Source organism: Vidua macroura, chromosome 19 (genome assembly GCF_024509145.1).
Source record: "Vidua macroura isolate BioBank_ID:100142 chromosome 19, ASM2450914v1, whole genome shotgun sequence".
Classification (NCBI taxonomy): Eukaryota; Metazoa; Chordata; class Aves; order Passeriformes; family Viduidae; genus Vidua; species Vidua macroura.
The window spans coordinates 7072212-7078703 of record NC_071589.1 but is presented as its reverse complement, the minus strand read 5'-3'; positions in this window follow the sequence as shown (position 1 = coordinate 7078703).

Below are 6492 nucleotides of genomic sequence, written 5' to 3'. Positions count from 1 at the left end.
AAAAGACACGATGTATCTCCCCACGATCGGAGATACCATGCAGCAAATTGGTGCAATTACACCTCGACCATGGTATCTAGGTCCTCCTCAGTTCCCAGGGTGCTCCCCAGGGGGGTTTTTCTCATCTGCGGCCACAGGGTGTGGGCAGGGATTCCCTCCCAAATCCAGGGAGGCCCCTGCAGCCTTGGGCAGCTTACCACACTGACACCGAACAAAACCCAAATTTTAAATTGGAAAAACGAAAATAAATTGGCTCGCAAAAAGAGATCCTATAACCAATTCGACGAAAATTGTGATTCAAAAATTTACAATTGGGGAAAGACGAAGAGAGTCACGGTATCCATATTTTTACCATGGTATGCCGCAGCAAAGGCCCTCGGTGAGCTTTCTCACCTCGAGTGTTGGCTCAGTAAGCAGGTCAACGCCACGTCCGCTGCCCTTTCCGACTTGCTAGCGGACGAAGAAGTCACCCGGCACGCCACACTGCAAAATAGGGCTGCTATTGACTTCTTACTGCTCGCCCATGGCCACGGCTGTGAGGACTTGGAAGGAATGTGCTGCTTCAATCTGGCATCAAAGAGCACATCCATCCAAGCTAATATCCAGCGGATCCGAGAGCAAGTTGACGACCTCAAGACTGAGACCTCGACTGTAGATCCTGTGAATAAACTGCTGTCTCAATGGGGTGTCCCAGGGTGGGTTGCTATCATCCTCAGGGGACTCTTTTGGATCTTTCTGATAATGTTCATGATCTCGGTTGCTTTATTTTTGTTTAGACGTATGTTGCTTAAAAGGTTGGGAAGTGCTTATTTAATAAATAAAAACGAGGAGGGGTTGGGGAAGGCAGTCTAGGGTTGCCATGGGAAACAGCAGTTGTATGAGTTCTCCACCCCCTTTTGGAAGAGAATTGTACCCTCCCCCTGTCCTGTCAGTTATTGTTCAAGTCTGCCCCTTAGCCTAGAATCTTCTCTGTTCCACGTTTTCCTTTTGGTTCTTCCACCAAGAACACTCCTTTCCCTTTTCCCCACTGGTTAATGTTATATTTCCCCTCCCTTTAGCCTTCTCCCGATTGTACCCTCGAATGCTAAACCCTCCTACCCCTACGCAGTTAAAAGAATCCTCACCCCGCCCTTCGGGGCTCCCGGAATCTGCCTCCCTTCTGCTTCGTTGTCTCCCTGTTTGCCCCTTCTGCGACCCTTCAATCAACGAGCAGGATTTCAGCAGCCCGAGTGTCCCTCCCGTTCTTCTGGTGGACCCTCAGATGTACCAGCTATCCGAGCTTCGTGCCGAGTGGCTAAAAGCCCCCACGGCTCGGCAACTGGGAGATCCTTTGCATTACAGGGCGAATAAAGGGGGGATGAATGTGTGTGAATGAGAGGCGGGCTGGTTACCCCAGACCTGCTAAGCGAGAGCGGCAGCCTCCCATGCTGCGTTTCCGTCTTTTTCACGAGAAAAGCGGCCAGTAAAAAGACGAAGCGAGTGATAAAAAGAGTGAGAGAACCCCCCCTGGGACGGGGTCTCGGAGAAAGAGTGGGACCCCTTATAGTGTGGGGGGGGGGGAGTAAAAGGTAATTAATTAGAAAAAAAATTTAATTAAAAGGTAAAAAGAGGGTTTTCTTGGCATAATCTATTGGGGAAAAATAAAAGGTAAAACGTGTAGGAGGGGCCCCTAAAAATTCTGCTGGATTGAGGGATAAGAATGCCCAAGAACATCCAAGATCAAACCTGCTCGATTGAGGGATTAATATTCCAAGAGCATCCAGGGTTGATTCAAACCTGCTGGGTTGAGGGATTAATGTTCCAAGAGCACCCAGAATTAAATTTGCTGGGTTGTTGAGAGCACCCAAGATTGAGTAAAAATTTTGCCAGTTTGAAGAGAAGTCTGACAGGATCTAGAGTTGGGAACCACACAGCTAGATTGAGGGGTATCCAAGAACATTGGGACTAGCCAGGGACACCTACAAGTGTAATAGGTGTGTTGAAAAAGAAAAGGTACCTTGTTGTTGTGGTTGTTTTGTTATGTGTAAGAGTAAGTAAAAATAAAGTTAAGTGAATGTAGACGAAGGAAAGTATATGTATGCATCCTGCCCTGTTAAGCAGCCTCACTGTGCTTCCTTGCTGTGACTGACAAACACAAGTTACGAACCCTCAGAACTGAAAAAGTTCAATCAAATATTGCTTCCATTGATGACCATGATATTGTCTATAATACCTTGTTCCAACTTATGTTATGTAAGTGTTAATACCCCTATCCTACCAGTTGGTAAACCTGATGGGTCATACCGGTTAGTACAGGATCTGCGGGCCATAAACAAGGTCACTGAGGATCTGTATCCTGTGGTGGCCAATCCCTACACGTTATTAACTTGCTTAACAGCCGAGCTAACTTGGTTTACCGTTTTAGATTTAAAAGATGCCTTCTTTTGCCTTCCTATGCACGAAGCCAGAAAATTTTTGCATTTGAATGGGAAAATCCTAAGAGCGGGCGAAGAACTCAACTGACATGGACCAGACTCCCACAAGGATTCAAAAACTCACCCACTTTGTTTGGAGAACAACTTGCAAAAGAATTAGAGACCTGAGAAGCCCCTCCAGAGGAAGGGAAGTTGCTAGAGTACGTAGATGACATCCTGATAGCCACACGGACAAGGGAAGCATGCACGGCCTGGACGATAAGCCTCTTGAACTTTTTGGGGCTCCAAGGGTACCGAGTATCAAAGAAAAAAGCCCAAGTAGTAAAACAGAAAGTAACTTATCTGGGCTACGAAGTCAGTGCTAGACAACGTACCTTGGGCCAAAGCCGGAAGGAGGCAATATGCCAGAGCCCAAAACCTCAGACTGTAAAGGAACTACGAACTTTCCTGAGGATGACAGGGTGGTGCAGGTTATGGATCTAGAACTATGGACTGTTTGCTAAGCCCTTCTATGAACTGATTGCAACTGAAAGCAGGAACATCCAAGAGACAAAGGAAGCTACGCAAGCTTTCAACCAGCTGAAAAAAATCCCTCATGTCAGCTCCAGCCCTGAGATTGCCGGACGTGAGTAAGCCTTTCCTTTTATTCTCCCATGAGAAGCAAGGAATCGCCTTAGGAATACTAGCACAGGACCTCGGCCCATATCGGAGAGCAGTGGCTTACTTCTCTAAGCAATTGGATACAGCAGCTAAAGGGTGGCCTGGGTGCCTCAGAGCTGTTGCAGCAGTCGTCCTGAACATCCAAGAGGCACACAAATTCACCCTAGGCCAGAAAAGAACTGTGCTAGTGTCTCACACAGTGTCTGCAGTGCTAGAGGTAAAAGGTGGGCATTGGCTTTCCCCACAACGGCTCCTGAGATACCAAGCTATCATAGTGGAGCAAGATGATGTAGAGATAGTAGTGACTAACATTGTCAATCCAGCCTCCTTCCTCAGTAGAAACCAAGGGGAACCAGTGGAACATGACTGCCTGGAGACCATTGAAGCCACCTACTCCAGCTGCCCTGACTTGAAGGACACCCCTCTCGAGAATGCAGAAGTCTCGTTTACTGATGGAAGCAGTTATATCATCAGTGGAAAACGGCACGCCGGGTACGCAGTTCCAACGTGCAAGGAAGTAATATCATCTGGGCCCCTGCCAACAAATACCTGTGCACAGAAGGCCGAGATAATTGCTCTAACTCGGGCCCTAGAATTGGCAAGAGGGAAAGAAATAAACATATACACGGACTCGAAGTATGCATTTGGAGTAGTGCATGCTCACAGAGCCATTTAGAAAGAGAAAGGACTGCTGAACTCTCAAGGGAAAAATATTAAAGATGCATCAGAAGTACTGCGACTTCTAGAAGCAGTCCAGTTGCCAGAGAAAGTAGCGAGCATGCACATTAAGGCACACCAGAAGATAAACTCAGAATTGGAAGAAGGAAAGGAGCTGGCAGATAGGGAAGCAAAAGAAGCAGCAAGAATTGAGGTAATAACTGAGGCAGCCCTGATTCCAGACGGGCAAATTTCCCCTAAAGGTAAGCCAAGATACAACAAACTAGAAAAAAAATTAATCTATGAGCAAAAAGGAGACTATAACCAAGAGGGATGGGCCACCATAGAAGGAAAATTAGTTCTACCCTCCTATTTATTATGGTCCCTAATAAAGGAAGAACACCAGAAAACCATTGGGGTATTGATGCTCTAGCATAACTAGACATTTACAGCTCGACAATGTGACCTTTGCCTCCAGGCCAACCCCAAAAATACTCCCAAACCAAAGCTTAGCCAGATGAGGAAGGGTCATGGGCCGGAGCAGCAATGGCAGATTGATTGTACAGAATTGCCAAGAAAAGGGGGGTATAAGTTTTTCCTGGTGCTAACAGATACCTTTTCAGCATGGCCAGAAGCATTCCCCACCAGGACTTCTAAAGCTCAAGAAGTAACTAAGGTATTGGTACAAGAAAACATACCACGCTTTAGAGTCCTGGCCACAATCTCCTCAAATAGAGGACCACATTTTATTGTAAAATTCGTGCAACAAGTTAGCCAATACTTGAACATAGACTGAGAACTTCACACCCCATATAACCCACAATCAAGTGGTCAGGTAAAAAAAAATGAATCATTTGATCAAACAACAAATTGTACAATTGGGACAAGAAGCTAATTTGTCATGGACTCAATCCCTCCCATTAGCACTACTGCAGATCCGAACCAAACCCAAGACTAAAGAAAAGCTAAACCACTTTGAATTGCTTTATGAAAAACCATATGGGGTGCGAAAGAGAATGTCTACCCAAGACATGTCACTAACCTCCTGTGTGTTAAGTCTCTTAACTTGGTGTATCCAGCACCAATCACTAGCTAATAAACACAAGTCATAACTAGTGAAATACACTGTTTAGAAGACTTTATGTCACCCAATTATAATTCTATTAATTTTAGTTACTGTAAGTTTAATGATGTCTACTTTAACACTCATGTAGAATTCGAGGATGTTAAAACACATGGCCAGACTGACATCACTCTCTAGAACTCCTAGAATCTTACTGAAAGAGGACGGTCATGATAGTAGATCAGAATTTAAATCAAGACCCCTGTAGTAAAAGAATTTACTCTATTTTAAGAAAAGGGGGGACTGAAGCAGAGATTTTTAGAGTTAGGTTAACAAAATGAATTAAGCATTTCTAATTTAGCTTGTAGAGTTATCTGTTGAATTTTCAACCTTTTACTTAAGAAACCTCTGCCTAGTACAAAGGGCAAAGGAAAATGCAAATTTCTGAAGCTTCTTGCATAAAGAACAATACCAGAAGAAGCAAAGAACCCAGATAAAGAAGCTCCTCTGTCTCCAAGCCTATCAAGACTGACAGACATACTCAGATAAGCACCAAAGGACCAAAAGAGCACGCGCAGAGAGGAAAAGTTCAAAACAACCATGAGGAAGACCACAATCTTCAGCCTCAGGACCACCAAGAGACCCGCGTACGACCACCACAGCAAATCACGCATGCCCAGAAGGGCATGGACTTACTTAGCATGAGAAGCGAGGACAGGCGGGGCCAGGGGTTGAATACGCATGAAAAAGTCGTGCAGTGTATTGCATATGGAACGTCTTTAAGAATAAAAGTGTGGGTCAGACTGAGGCTCGGGGCACAAGTTTTGGAGAGCTATCTCACTTGTGCCGGGCGCTGACATACATACCCACTTCATAACTACCGCAGCTTATGGAGTCTATTTATTTATTCCGCGGATCGTTTCAGAGGTTTCTTGCCTTCGCCAGGCTGCAACGTGCCCGCTAGTACCAAGAATTGGGCAGGAGTGGGCAGAGAGCACGGCCACCTGCCAGCAGGTTGCAGCTTACCCAGGAAAATGCAGTCTCCTTGGCATGTGCAGCAAGTCCAATTTCCTGGCAAGGTAGAGCTAAGTCAGCAGTGTTGGCAAACTTTCTCCTTGAGAACTGGAGCGGTAAAACTTTTGGCTAAGATGTAGGCGACTAGAGAGGCAGAATACGCATCTCCGGAGCTGGCCGAAAGCAAGTGCCGCTTCCCGGCGTCTTTCGGCAAAAGCGGCTCTTCGGAGCGCACCGCTGCCGCTCCAGTAATCTAGGCGCAAAGTACCGCTTCTTGGCCTCCGGCAGCCGGAGATCGCGGTAGCTTGCAAGAGGCGAAGAACGAAGTCGCCAAGAAGCCGGCTTGTGTGCGAAGCTCGCAGACAGCTGCAGGACGGTGGCTGCTGCTCTCCTGCCTCTTGAATTCACTCCTGGCATGCCACTGGCAGGTGTTCCAGGACAACTTTCCTGGGTTTTGAGGTAGTCCTCATGAATCCCACCTTGGAAAATCTTGTTGCTCCCCAGAGGCTCCGAGATGCAGAGAACACGGTGGCAGCTGCTGAAAAGAAGGGCAACTGTGAGTTGGTGAAGAAGCAAGAACATAGGCAACTGACTGTGCTTGGCAAGGAGCAGCTGCTGGATTCTTGAAATTGCCTTCAGTGCGCACAGAAGCCCGCTGCTCTGCTGCTTGGATTTTCGCCTTCA